This window comes from Ambystoma mexicanum, chromosome 6q (genome assembly GCF_040938575.1).
Source record: "Ambystoma mexicanum isolate Mex_15411 chromosome 6q, UKY_AmexF1_1, whole genome shotgun sequence".
In the NCBI taxonomy this organism is placed as follows: Eukaryota; Metazoa; Chordata; class Amphibia; order Caudata; family Ambystomatidae; genus Ambystoma; species Ambystoma mexicanum.
Genome location: NC_090937.1, coordinates 753,115,800 through 753,129,751, shown reverse-complemented (window position 1 = coordinate 753,129,751; position 13,952 = coordinate 753,115,800).

The following is a 13,952-nucleotide window of genomic DNA, read 5'->3' as shown; positions in this document are numbered from 1 at the left end:
ATGATACATGACGACATTGTCAGCCTGATTGAAACACGCACCGCCATCCCACCCCTACTGAAGGTAGTGTCTGTGCTACACTTCCTGGCCACAGGCACCTACCAGCACACAGTGGGGCACTTGCATGGCATTTCACAACCATTATTCTCACGTACGCTGAACAAAGTGCTTGATGCCCTCCTAAAGCACACAGACGACCACATTTCCTTACCACGGTCTGCCCAGGAGATCTCAAAGACCAAAGTGGGTTTCCATTCAGTGGCCGGCTTACCTGGTTGCATTGGCGCCATCGACTGCACCCATGTGGAATTGGTGGTCCCACATGCCATGGAGGTAGCGTACCTCAACCGTAAGCTATACCACTCAATCAACGTGCAAATGGTATGTGACTCGAACAGGATCATCACACATTGTTGTGCCCGATTCCCCCGATCAACCCATGATTCAATGGTCCAGCAGAACTCCACGATACCACGCTACATGGAGCGACATGCAGGGCAGAGATCCTGGCTTCTCGGGGAGTCGCATGTTATGCCCATGGCAATGTGACGTGGGTAGGTGATTGAGGTATAGATGCATACTTCACCTGGCTGAGATGGGGGGGAGAGATGCATACTTCACCTGGCTGTGATGGGGGGGAGATGCATACTTCACCTGGCTGAGATGGGGGTGGGGGGAGAGATGCATACTTCACCTGGCTGAGATGGGGGGGGAGATGCATACTTCACCTGGCTGAGATGTGGGGGAGAGATGCATACTTCATCTGGCTGCGAGTGCCAGAGGGAATGGAGCATGCTTATACCCCAAAGCATCCCAGACTGGAGCTGACACCTGACCACATAATGCAAGATGTAAGCAGCCCTACCATGTGAATGAACACTGTCCCAACCATTCCACAGTCATCTGCATGTGCACTGTACCAAATCAGACCGCATCCCCCTCAACAAAATGCAGCTACAAGCAATGACTATAACCAATACACAGCACCAAACACCATCAACTGAAAGGACAGTCCCCCATTACTGCGTATAAAGGAGTCACATGAGGGTCAAATACATCAATACACCACTACACTGACACAGTGGCCCAACTGAATTGCATGACACCATTTGTTGTGCGTAGTGGGATCATCATGAGACTGACATCAACGGTGCCAGGATGAAAGCATACAAATTACTGGACATCTGCCAGATCACAGAAACAACCGCTGTGGACTAACACAGTGCATGGGCACTCACAAGGAACTTGACCCCCCTGCGCACACTAGTTGATGGCATGCAAACCAGTCCATAAGAGGAATACACACATAGCAGTCACATCGTGTGACTCCATTCATGCATGGAAATGGGGTTGAAATGAAGAAATAAATGCATGTGATGGTGCCATTTAATGAAGTCAAATATGATGTGATAACTCACACATACATTGTTGCCCACATGCAAGTGATGCAGGCTATCCCTTGAAGAGGTGGCTCCTTACCCCAGTCCGGAACCCACAGAACAGGCATGAGGAGGACTATAATCGTGCCCATACACGAACCCGTGTGGTGATTGAGCAGATATTTGGCCTCTTGAAGGCACGGTTTCGCTGCCTCAGCAGGTCTGGGCGGGCACTCCTGTACCGCCATGAGAAGGTGGCAAAGATCGTCATGGCATGTGTCATGCTACACAATATGTGCATCAGACGGAATGTGCCCCTGCCCCCTGATGCTAAACTGCAACCACCTGACGAAGAGGATGAGGTGGGTGGGGATGGTGCAGCACCTCAGGGGCGAAGCGATGCACAGGAGGGATGTGCCATGTGTCAGACTCTGATCAACCAATGTTTCTAGTACACATGGATGGGGGGTGTTACATGGAGATGGCACTCGGGGCACTGGGTGTGTCAGGGACATGGACACTGTAGACTGTTAACCAATAAAGCACACGTACGCAATAAGCAATGTCCACACATGTGAATTATGAGTAACCAAAATGTGTATTGAAGAAGCATACCTAAGTGAACAAGCCCTCCACCCCACACACCCACTCCCCTCCCCCCTCAACTCCCCAACACACCCACACCCCCCTCCCACCTCAACTCCCCAACACACCCACTCCCCGCTCCACCCTCCCCGTCAACTCCCCAACACACCCACTCCCACCTCCCCCCTCAACCCCCCAACACATGGTGTGCAGTACTGTCCACCAGTGGACCACATGGCACCAGTACGCAAGGCTGTGCCTACTGGCACCCCCCTCTTCCAGCACCAGGTGCCCCCCTGTCTGATCGCCGCAGGTTCCTACCAGACCTGCGCATGTCCCGCATTGCTGCACCATCTCAGACAGTACGTGCTGCACTGCGGCCAGTTCTGCGCATATGTCATTTGAGGTCGACTATATTGCTGCCTTCAGGGAAGAAGCACATTCACGGATGTCCTCCCTTACACTACCACATTCAGTAATGTGCTGTGTCAAGAGGCCAGAGAGCTGTTGCTGGCGCCTTACAATGTCCTGAATCCCGTCTTGGGTGTTTGGGGCTGGGGTGGATGTTTGAGGGGCTCCCGAAATACTGTGTTCCTCGGGCACAGTTGGGTTTGGGCTGGGAGTTGCCGGCCATGAGTAAGCCGGAGACAGCGCGTGCACGCTGGTGTCGGGCAGGCTGCATGGGGACAGGTGTGGGGAATGCAGGGGGCCAGTGGGGGGAGTTGGAACATGCAGCACATCCCTTTCCTCGTCATCAGAGGCTGTGGCAGCTGTTTTGCCAATTGTGCTGCTTGCAGCTGATGCAGTCCCTTCTGCCACCGACACTTGGGTGATGCTGGCAGTTGTGAGCGCCATAGTGGTAGACGTAGAGCACATTGGTGCTGTGGCCTGTGGTGTGCTCTTGGCCTTCTGTTGTCATGGCGGTTGGCGTATGCCCCTTGAAGTGGAGGGCTGGTGTTATTCCTCCTCGGCCCTGGCCTTCTTCACTGGTGTGGCACCGGTGTCCTCATCTGCGCTGTCTGATTGTGTGCCTGTGGGGGACCAAAGGAGGGATAGGGTTAGTGATGGGTCTACGGGCATTGAGCATGCATTGGGGTGGCTGCATTGATATTGATTGGTAGATGAGTCACATTGGGGGGGAGTGACATACAGGTTGTCTCACTCTTGGGTGGGTGATGCATGGAGGCATTTGGGTTGCAACACAAATGGGGTGCATCATGCATGTGGACAAGGGGATGCTCTGCACTGCCTGTAGGCAGTCTTGTGCTTATGTGTCTGGTTGACCCTGATATACATCATTGAACTGTCAGTTCATCTGGACATCATCGTGTTGGTATTGGCATTGTTTGATTTGAGACACCTACCTGCATCGGCTGATGATGGGGCTCCTCTCTCCATGTCCCAGACTCCCTCTATGGACTCAGTGCCTATGGTGGAGGCACATATCTCCTCCCATGGCTGGATTTTTAGAGGCGACTCTGCACCTCCACCTGTCGCCATCCCGAGGTTTCTGTTTGCCGACAGTATGCTTCTCACACGTAGACAAAGATCGTCCCATCGCTTGCGGCATTGTTTTGGTGTGCGGTGTGTGGTGCCGACAGCACTGACCCTCTGGGCGATCAATGCCCAAATCTGCTTTTTGAGCAGCAGCGCAGGGCGGGTCATTTCAGTTGCAAACACCACGTCTGCATGCTCCTGAAGTGTTTCAGCCAACATGGTGAGCTCCTCTCTGGAGAAGCACTCCTGGCGCAGCCGATCTCCACTTTTGTTCACAACTTTTGGCATCCTAAATCCAGATAGGTGGTGGTTGAGGTGTGTGGGAGTTCTGGGGTCAGATGGCTCCTGGTTGTGGTGGATGGCAATGGATTGTGTTTTTAAAGATGGCCCCCATGCTCTTTCCCATTCCTGTGCGATGACGCTACTTACGGATCCGCTTATTTACGATCACCGCTAATAGCGGTTGCCGCTATTTGAGGTGACCGCTATTAGCGGTGACCGCTAATGCCGATGGCTAGGATGCCGGAGGTGCTATTCCCACTGCATACGATGCCTGAAAGGGGGATTTTTCGGCCTTTAGCTGCATGGCAGTGAGTTCATTACCGGCATGGCGCAAAGCTCATGACCGCGAACTCGTAATGGGCCGCTTTTAGCGGTCTATTGCCAGCATGGACACGTTAATTGCGCCATGCCGGTAATGAGCGTTACTTACTGCCAGGGTCGTAATGAGGGCCAATGACTTTGTCCCTCTCTGTTCTTCCTTCAGTGCTGCTAAAAGTGGTCTTGTATATGTGCTGTAATCAAAATCCCATGCTCTGCAATAGTTGCACAACCCTGGGAATTGCTGCATTTCCCTCACTGCGTTGGGCTGTGGTGTGTTACATATTGTCTGTGCTCTCTTTGGGGCAATGTACCTGTCATCTTTGGATATCAGCTGTCTGATGTACAGTACTTCCTTTTGACAGTACTGGAGTTTGGCCTTGTCCACCTTGTATCCTTTGTCAACCAACACTGTCAACATGTGTACTGAGTCTGTCCTGCACTGGTCTTTTCACTGCAAATCAGCATGTCATCTACGTACTGTAGCACTGTGCTCTCTGTCTCAATATTGCTTAAATCCATCTATAAAGCTGATCGAATCTTGTGAATCTGGGTGTAATGGCACTGAAAATAATGCATTTTTCAGATCAATTATAGTGAAACAAGTGGCTTCCGCTGGGATGCCACACAGGATCGTCGCTGGATTTGCTGCTACAGGATATTCTGCTTCTACAATGTGATTAAGAGGGTGTAAATCCTGGATAAAACTCCATGACCCCCCGTTCACCATGTGCATGGGGTACACTGCAGTGATGCATGAATATTTCTGATGGTACTAAGATGCTTCTCTCAATAAGGGCCCCATCATCTGCTTCCTTTGTTAGGGGATACTGTTTTACTCGGGGTAAGATTGCTCCAGGTTTCAATTTTATCTTTACTCCCCTATGCTCTTGATGCACCCCGCATCATAGGAACTTGTGGTCCATGAGCTGTTGGGTACCTTTGCCATGTCCTCTTCCCAGAATGCCCATGGCACCTCTAGCGCCATTGGCATTCTTTGTGCAACCTCTCTGTAATTGATCTGCAACAAAAACCTTACACTCATCTCAAACATCATTTCCACCTCCAGCATCTCTTCTCCAAAGAGCTCCTCATCTGTCACTGTTGTGAGTCTGCGTCCTTCTGCCACCCCAATTATTGCTCTCCCCTTGTCATCTGTGGCATGCACTGCAATCCAGTCCTCCCTTTCCAAAACTGCCTCGATGTCCACTGGTACTATTGTTCCGTCTGGCTCATCTAATGGTGTCTCTGGTCTGAATAGGTACTCACCTGGCACCCTCCATACGTTCCCTGCAATGCCTGGCATCCATACAATAGCCATGTCTGTTCCACACTGGAACATTTCTGGGTCCAATGGCAACCCTCTCTGTACTGTGCTCCCACAACAGGCCTGAACAATCTGCCTCACATTCAACATGTGTATTCCTGGTGTGGAACATATTATGCCTTTGTCAGTGAATGAGAAGGTCATGTTTAGTCTACTCATGATGTCATGCCCCAACAGGTTTACAGGTGCTGGTCTTGAGTATAGCAAAGGTAAAGATACGTTTTAATCTCCTATAGATATAGCGATGTTATCAGTAAAAGGAACAACTTCTCGAGCCCCAGAGAATCCTTACGTGTTCGTGGCACCGCCTGACAATGCAAATGTCCTCACCCGAATGCATGACCTAGTCACCCGAGTGTCAACAAGAAAGGAAAATGTTTTGTCACCTATCGTCACCCTTATGCAAGGTTTCTCCACAGGATTTGGTGTAATCGACAGGATGGGACTCATCAAGTTCATCTGTGGGCTGTCCTTTTGTGGATACATAGATAGTCCGTTCCCTGTGAAGGGGTTGTTTCCCACCATGATAACCCCTCCCAATCATGTCACTGGCACTGGTGTCTTGATTTATTGCTGCACCATTCCTCTGGGATGTGAAGCTTGTAGGTACTGGGATAAGGGTGCTTTCATTTGTGGTGTTTGTGTCTGTACCTGTGGTGATGGTGCTTGTGTTGGTGTCTGCAGTTGGAATGAGCCCTGTGTCTATCCCTGCTGTTGCTGGTTCTGAGCACCATAGTCTCCTTGCCCTGCTGTGAACTGGGTTTGCCCTTGATCCTCCCAGTTCTGTTGCAGCCCCCCAAACTGACACATTCTGGAAATGTGTCCTAGCTTTCCGCAGGTCCAACATTGGGGTGGCTCCCTCCCCTGCCCCAAGAAGCCATCCGAAAAGTCTCCTGCATTCTGTGGTCCCTGTTGTCCATATCCCCGAAACCCTCCCTGATTGTGATGCATCTGTGATCCAAAACCACGCCCCCTTTGGAATCCTCCCCTTCTTCTGAACCCCTGCTGAAACCCGCCCCGCCCCATGCATCATATCCTTTTCTCTCTTCTGCCTTTTGTTTGACCTTCTCCTGTCACAGCCTGCAATGATGTACTATTGTGAGCTGTATCTCTGGATACCGCTTTGCTTCCATTTCCACCAACTTCTATAAGCTCTTCTGTATGGGCTATGGTCAGCTCTGGCACCAAGTATCGATATCAATAGCCCCTTAACATCACCCACAGCCAGCCTGTGACCCACTGTCAGCTTCTCCATTTCATATATCCATTTTCACGCTCCTGTACTTAAGGAGGGTAGTCTGCATTTAACATTCTCTTTGTCTGTGTGTTTTCCAGGGTACATACTGAGGCCTTGTCCCTCCCCATTCTAATGGGGGCATTTGTGAAAATGCTGCCCTCTCCTCTGGTGTTCTCCGGTACTGCCTGATTTGTATGGGCCCCCTCTCATCGTCAACATCTGTGCATATGTCTGTGGGTTCTAGTATGGGTATCCATGTTGTCTATTCATGTGCTCTTAACAGTCATCCCCTGGAATGTGCCAATGTTTTCTCCACTCTCCTACGCCCTAGGAGGTCCCTCAGTTGATGTATGTGTTTGGTGTGGCGCACTGGTCAGGTGTGTACCTCTTTTAATCATCTAGATCTGACCCCCCCTCGTTGTCCCTGTGACCTGCATTCCCAAGATGTCCCTTAACCCATTCTCGTGAGATAGTTTGTTATATCCTCTCCTTTCATCCCCGTCATGCCTGTCTTCCATGTCCGAGTCTGTGTCCATGTCACCACAGGAGTCATCTACAAAACTTAGCTTGCGTGAAGTAGAATCAGGGTTATGCTGTGTATCGAGATCAATATCCACTAAATTGTATTTATTCTCTCTTTTCCATATTCCTAAGTGTGTAGTGCCTTGCCCTACGGAGCTATCCGGGAATACCTCTGAGCTATTTCCTTACCCATTCAAATGCAGCTTGCTCCCCAGCCACTTTATTACTCGCTCATCCTCCTCTTCCCACGCTCGCTCCCTCGCCAGCCGGTCTATCTACAACTTCTTCTGCCTCCTTTCTTCACACTTGCATGTTTCTTGCTCAATTATCTGCCTTCTCCACTCGCCAGTTCTGCCTCTTTTACATCACTTCCCTTTCTTTCCCATTCTTCCCTCTCCTTCTCTCTCTCCGTTCCCTTTCTAATTTCTTTGCCCGTTCCTTATCCATACACTCCTTCTCCTTTCTCCATTCCCTTTCCTCCCATTCCAATTCTTGCTTGCTCTCCCTCTCTTCCTGCTCTACTCAAGCCTCCTGGTCCCTGTTCTGTTCTTCCTCCTGCTACAGTTGAGCCACCCAGTCAGGCCTTCCTTGTTCCCGTTACAGGCTATCTATCACCCTTGTTCCTCCCTCTCAGACGCCCATTGTCTTTCCTTTAAGTTTTAGGAGTATGTGTGCCGCTATCCACTCCTCTGTACCTATGTCCTCAAATTCTGCCTTCGCTCTCTGCAGCCCTTCTTCAACTGTCTCGTGACTGCTGGTGGGTTTCCCTGCACCTAGTGAGCTCTCTTCCCGTATATATGGTGGTGGTTTATATGTTGGATTTGAGTATCCTTCTGCCGCCCGTAGTTCCCTTAATGGATATATTCCCTGGTCTTCCTCTGTGTCATCAGATACTACGCTAGGAGGGGCAGGAGGAATTGTGGAAGGGTCAGGTGCCTCTTCCTTCACCTCTTGCTGGTTCATCATCCATACCCTGTCTGCCGCCCCTTCTTGAAAATATTGCCATCCGTTTTTGCCAACTTCTTCCCTTTATAGGTGTTCTGTAAGTGCATCAGTAGTGATTGCTGTATGTCCTTGGAGAAACTGCCGCTTGGCGGCCACGGCCATGTTACTTTTCCTGCAGTGCTCCTGGCCCATTCCACACTGTATTTAATAATCTTATTTTTATTTGGTAGCAGGGCTTTTCAAAGTTGTTGGATGGGGTTCGGTCCCCCGATCACTCCCTGATACGGGGGGTACATTATTTGTTTACCTGACCTCTAATCGAGGGTTACAATAATCCATACCAGGAGAAAAAGGTTAAACTGCAATTAATATGTGCTTCAATTGCTACAAGCTCACTTGCTCTGCACCTTACATGGCATGCTCCACGCACAGCCCCACCTTCACAGTTGCTGCCTTCTCCGGCACCTCCACGATCTGCGCATGTGCCTTCCGCGCACCGCCGCTCATTCAACTCTCTTCCAATCCCAAGTTCACAATGCTAGCTCCTCACCAACAAAACTCTCTGTCCTATGTAATAAACTGAGGGTGACGTCACCAAGCTAAACCTCGGACAGAATGGACAAACCAGTTTGCCTTGACACAAGACAATGACCCGCTGCTGCCATCCCCACACAAAATGCCCCAACAATTCCGCAACCCCAAAGCTGTCTCCCCACCTCTCCAGGGAAGAGTGTACTTCTATTTCCTTGTAATTAACTGCACCTGTTGCGTCGCCTAACGTGTGAAACATCTCTCTCCAGGAGACTTAACTAGTTAATACACTTCCGCAATTTAGGATAGCTCCAGCTAACCCCTACAGGAATACTGTCATCTACGTTCCGGGCTACAATTACCAATTCCAGGTAACCACTATTTACATACTTGTATAATCCAAGACATTCAATCCTATAGTCCTAGTAGTTCACTAGACTCTTTTACTTCGAAGACCTAAACATAGAAAACGGACTACTACCTCCGCTCCGGTCCCTACTCAATGGTATTGCTAACGAAACTTAAACACACTATTAATACTGTCATCAATAACTCCCTGCTCCCAACAATTACTCAACACCCTCCCGTATGCCCATGTTGCTAATTGCCTGGATCAATACCACTGGCTTCCCATCAACCGCTCGCCTTGCCCATCAGGTCTGCCTTAGACCCTTCACCAATTGTGGGCAGGATGATTTCCAAACATCTCCCGATGGCCTTTCTCCAGTTAGCGTTTTCCCGGTTCTTCTCTCAATACCCGCGAAGGTCCCACATTCTTTCAGGTCCGGCAGTGAAGGAGGCAGCTTCTGGCCAGGCTGGCACCTTGATCCATCACCTCTGCTACCAACTTGTTAGGGAGAACTACCAGGCAAGCAGGGGGTCTGCTAGGAAATCCCAGACTCCGAACCGAACTCATGGAAGGCCTAACTCCTTCCCCTTTCCCAAAAAGGAACACAAGTCCAGGCAGGTAGCAAGTTTAACTGTGGTTTATTACAGCCACCAAACCAACAGGGATAAGCACATAGATAGAAGTTCAGGTGCACTCTCAGTGAACAATAGGCCAGTTTTTAGGCAAATCTACATCACAATGATATCACAACCTGGGTCCTTCTCCAGAAAACCTATCGCCCCTCAGGATTGGCTATTGAGTAGTAGTCCCCTTATAGCGGTCCCTATATCAATTATTTCATTGGATTTCCCATGTCATGTGTCATGCCTGGCTCAGCCCTGAAAAGTGTTACTTTATAAATTGTTTCAGCATATGGACCCACTGATTGGTTGATGGCCCCTTGTCACCCACCCCTAGGGCCATGAATTGTGATTGGCTGAGCTACTAGCCCCCAGGCCTGGACTCAAGTTGGTTCTCATCTCGGAGTGTACCTGTTCAAGGTAACATGTGCAACTATGTGTCTGTGTCATACGCGTATGTGAACCACCTTTGCCTACGAGAGTGCTCCTTGCCCATCGTTTAGCTTAGGCCTTGGGTGCAACAACTTTGTTGCCATCTGCTGTCCAAGGATCTCTACCCTTCTCAGCCGTAAATTCTTGGCTCGCCATCAGCTTGGCCTGACACTTGTCCAGAGACTGCGTTTGTGGGCTTCTGTGCTCTGAACTAGTTTGAATTTATGAGAATTATTCGGGTCTGCCTTGCCGGTTTTACTTCAGGTCAGGAGAAAGAATGTCATCTGCAACAGTGCAACCTTGGAGAGGGTCCAGTTCCACACATGGTAGTACTCTGGGTCACTCTGCAGTCAGCATACATTCAACTTTGTGAGCCCATTGTGGCCTACTGTGCCTGGGCTATAGTCTGGCTTCTACTATATGCGCATTTCCAGATTAAAAAATAAGGGGGGTCCTGGGAGTCCCTCTGCCGGACATTAGCCCTGGAGTCTTTAGCTCACCATCTTTCACAGAGGAGAAATATCTAAAACATATCAGTCTTTGTCCTGCCCTAGGGCAGTCCAGCACTGAAATGCTATGCAATTCTCCTCTGAACAAGGGTACCAGCAGCAACCCCAGACACGTGTTTCGATCTGGTTGGAAGAAGGGTACCAGTAGCAACCCCAGACACCTGTTTCGATCTGGTTGGACCTCCTCAGTAGGGTGGAGCTGTGCCTCTCTAAGAGTAGTGAGCAAGGGGTCCACATCTGGATTCCCCTAGTAACTTAGGGTGAGACCCAAAGTTACTTAAATATGCAAAAAACATGGGGGGCCTTGGAGTCCCTCTGCCGGATATTAGTCCCGGTTACGAGTCTTTAGCTCACTATCTTTCACAGAAGAGAAATATCTAAAACATATCAGTCTTTTTTTAAAAAAAAAAATTATTGATTTAGCCGGCATAAGTCAACTTTACAATATATAAAATATTCAGTTAATTCTATATACAAACCAAATAAGAAAGAAAAAACAAGATAATTAACTTGATATAAAACCATCACATGTATGTACATTTTCCAAATCCATTTAAAAGAAAAGGTGAGAATAACATTAAGCTATCCTATACTTACTATCAGTTCTCAGTCTTATAAAGACCTTTATTATACACTTGAACTTGGTGTGATTGCCTCTTTCAGATTCAATTCGCTTAGACATCCAATAGCACTTATTCGTATGTGTTTGAGGAAACCAGAGTGAATACATTTCCACAGATATTCTGGAGAAGGATCTCAATAGGGTTCCATAGACTTTTTGAAAAATGTAATTTGTTTATCCATCAACTCAACACGCTCTACTAACAGATGTCTCAGTGTCTCTATCTGTGCGCAGTTTTTACAAAACCAACAGTAGTTTTCAGAGTGCTTTATAATTCGGTGGTGCTAACACCTCGCGAGTTGAGCAGAGATTAAATCTCAACCGCATGAAATCACTTCTATGCGACTGCAATGGACATTTTAGAATGTATTGCTCTGGATTACTATATTTTGTGATTGCAAATGGATTATTATTAAAATCTCGATATACTTTACATTTCTCTCTGGTTAAGATCCAGTCTTTATGAAAAAGTTTAGTTTTAGCTCTCATCAGGTTTTGGATGAGAACCAATAAAGACACATCTGCAAGTGACAGAACATGAATTACTAATTTGCGCCATATGCAAATAAATGTATCTTTGGAAGTGGAAACATAATCAGACAAGATTCCTAGAACAGTAAAGGTCTGTAGGGCCAATAAACATTTCCTGAATAAGGCAACCAACTGCCACATATAGCGGGCATACAAAGAAATAAGGCCAAGCTCATTCAATATCAAAGCAACTGGGGTGCACGAGGGTAGATGTAAAATACTTCGCCAGTATTTTCCCTCCAGACGGCCCCATACCTTCTCTGGCACTGTTGGCTTAGTTTTTGAGGCATATAGGGGGATAGGAACAACTTTTTGACAATAATATGACATAGCTGGCGCAACCGTGAATTTCCATATTCAGCTTGTCTGATGTTAACCTGATATATGGAAGTTGTTATTTTGGCCATTAAGATTTGTTTGTGTAGTTCTATCCCTCCCTGGCTTGCAATGATTGTACCTAAATAAGTATAACATTGGACGCATTGCAATTGATGCCCCTTCAAAGTCCAGGTTTGATTTTCCATATTGTGTTTTCTCAATGGATTAAACTTCATAATTTTAGTTTTTTTCCAAATTTATGGTTAGCAGATTTTCTTCAGCATAATTCGCTAGAGCACTTAATACACTTTGAAGCCTGCTGGGCGTTTTGGAGATCAATACTAAGTCATCCCCATACAATAAAGATAGGACCGTTTTGTTGGCCAAGTTAGGAGCGCCAGTTATAATATTAATGAAAGCTCTTCCTATATCTGAAATAAAATTTTTGAAGAGGGCTGAGGCCAGAGTACAACCGTGCCTCAGCCCTCTAAAGGTCTTGATTGGCAAGGTCAACTTGCCATCCCGTCCCAGTCTTGGATGGTGTTTCCTGTATGTAGATCGCTAATCAGAGAGACAATGTAGGCTGGACACCCCTGCAGGATCAATTTGTTTAATAAAAGTTCTCTTGATACCGAATCATCGAATGCGGCTCTTAAATCGACAAAGGTTAAGTAAAGAGGTTGTTTTAAAATGGTGTGGTGAGCAATAATAGATGGAAGGGTTAATACATTGATGCTAGTTCCCGTGTCTGAAATAAAACCAGTTTGAAAAGATCTTTTTTGAAATGTTCAGATGTCCGCTTGTTGAAATCCCTCAAGATGAATTTAGAGAATATTTTGCCTGGCGCATCAAGAAACGCAATCAGTCGATAGTTACTAGGACATGATCGATTGCCTTCTTGAAGACAGGCACTATGACAGACAAAAGCCATGACGGCAGAATTACATTCGATGTTATGATCTGCTTAAGGATGGTACACAGATTTCAAGCCCAGATTATTTACCAATTATTTAGTTTGATAATGTAGAACAGGACATCCTCTTCTAGGATGTGTAATCCCTCATAACATGACAACTGTGAACCAGTAGTATCTTCGTTCGCGGATGGCCTAGAATAGATGTTAGTAAAATACATCACCCAGTCATTCTCGTTCACTCCATTCACCTGTACAGGTTTTTGAGCAGCATGATTAGCGATAGTTATGAAAGCCCAAATTTGTGCTGTGTTCTTTTTAGTTCTTGCTTGTAGCATAGCTTCACCATCACTTTGCAAGAATTGAGCTCGATATGAGCGTAGCCGATTTTTGTATTTACAATTAAGTGCACAAATAGCTTTTTTTTCTCATACATATCAGAAAGTGCAATTGCTTCCTTCTGGTTCCTCAAGAGGGATTTCTTCATTTGCACTTGGGCATCAAATTCATATGTGGGTTTATGAATTGTATGGGAAGATGTTGGATGCCGAGTGTAATACAAGTGCAAATAGGATGTGTATTGCTTATTTACTACATCCATGTCCATATAACTCCTCTCCAGATTGATGTTAAACGAGGTTGGAGTATTTGTTTTACATGTAAAGCGTGTTCTAGCGTTGTTAACCACCATGTTCTGGTGAAATTTCATGTTGACATTTTTACTCAAGGGTTCGTTCAGGACCCAATTTACGGGTCAATTCATAAAATTCAGCGCAGAAGTAGCGTACGCACCTGGCGCAGAGAGAGGGAGCGTGCGGAAAAAGTGCACCAGGTGCAATGCAAAACAGCTTTTTGGCGCACCAAGTATTCATGGATTTCCCGGGCCATTTGCACGCGCAGTGCAGCGAAAATCCAGCAGCGCCATTAACGCCCACAAGAACGCCCCTTGCGCCAGAAAAAGCCATAGAAATCCCCAATACGGCACAAAGAGCCGTGCTAACCCGGGACCAACATACATCCCCCCCACACCGTAAT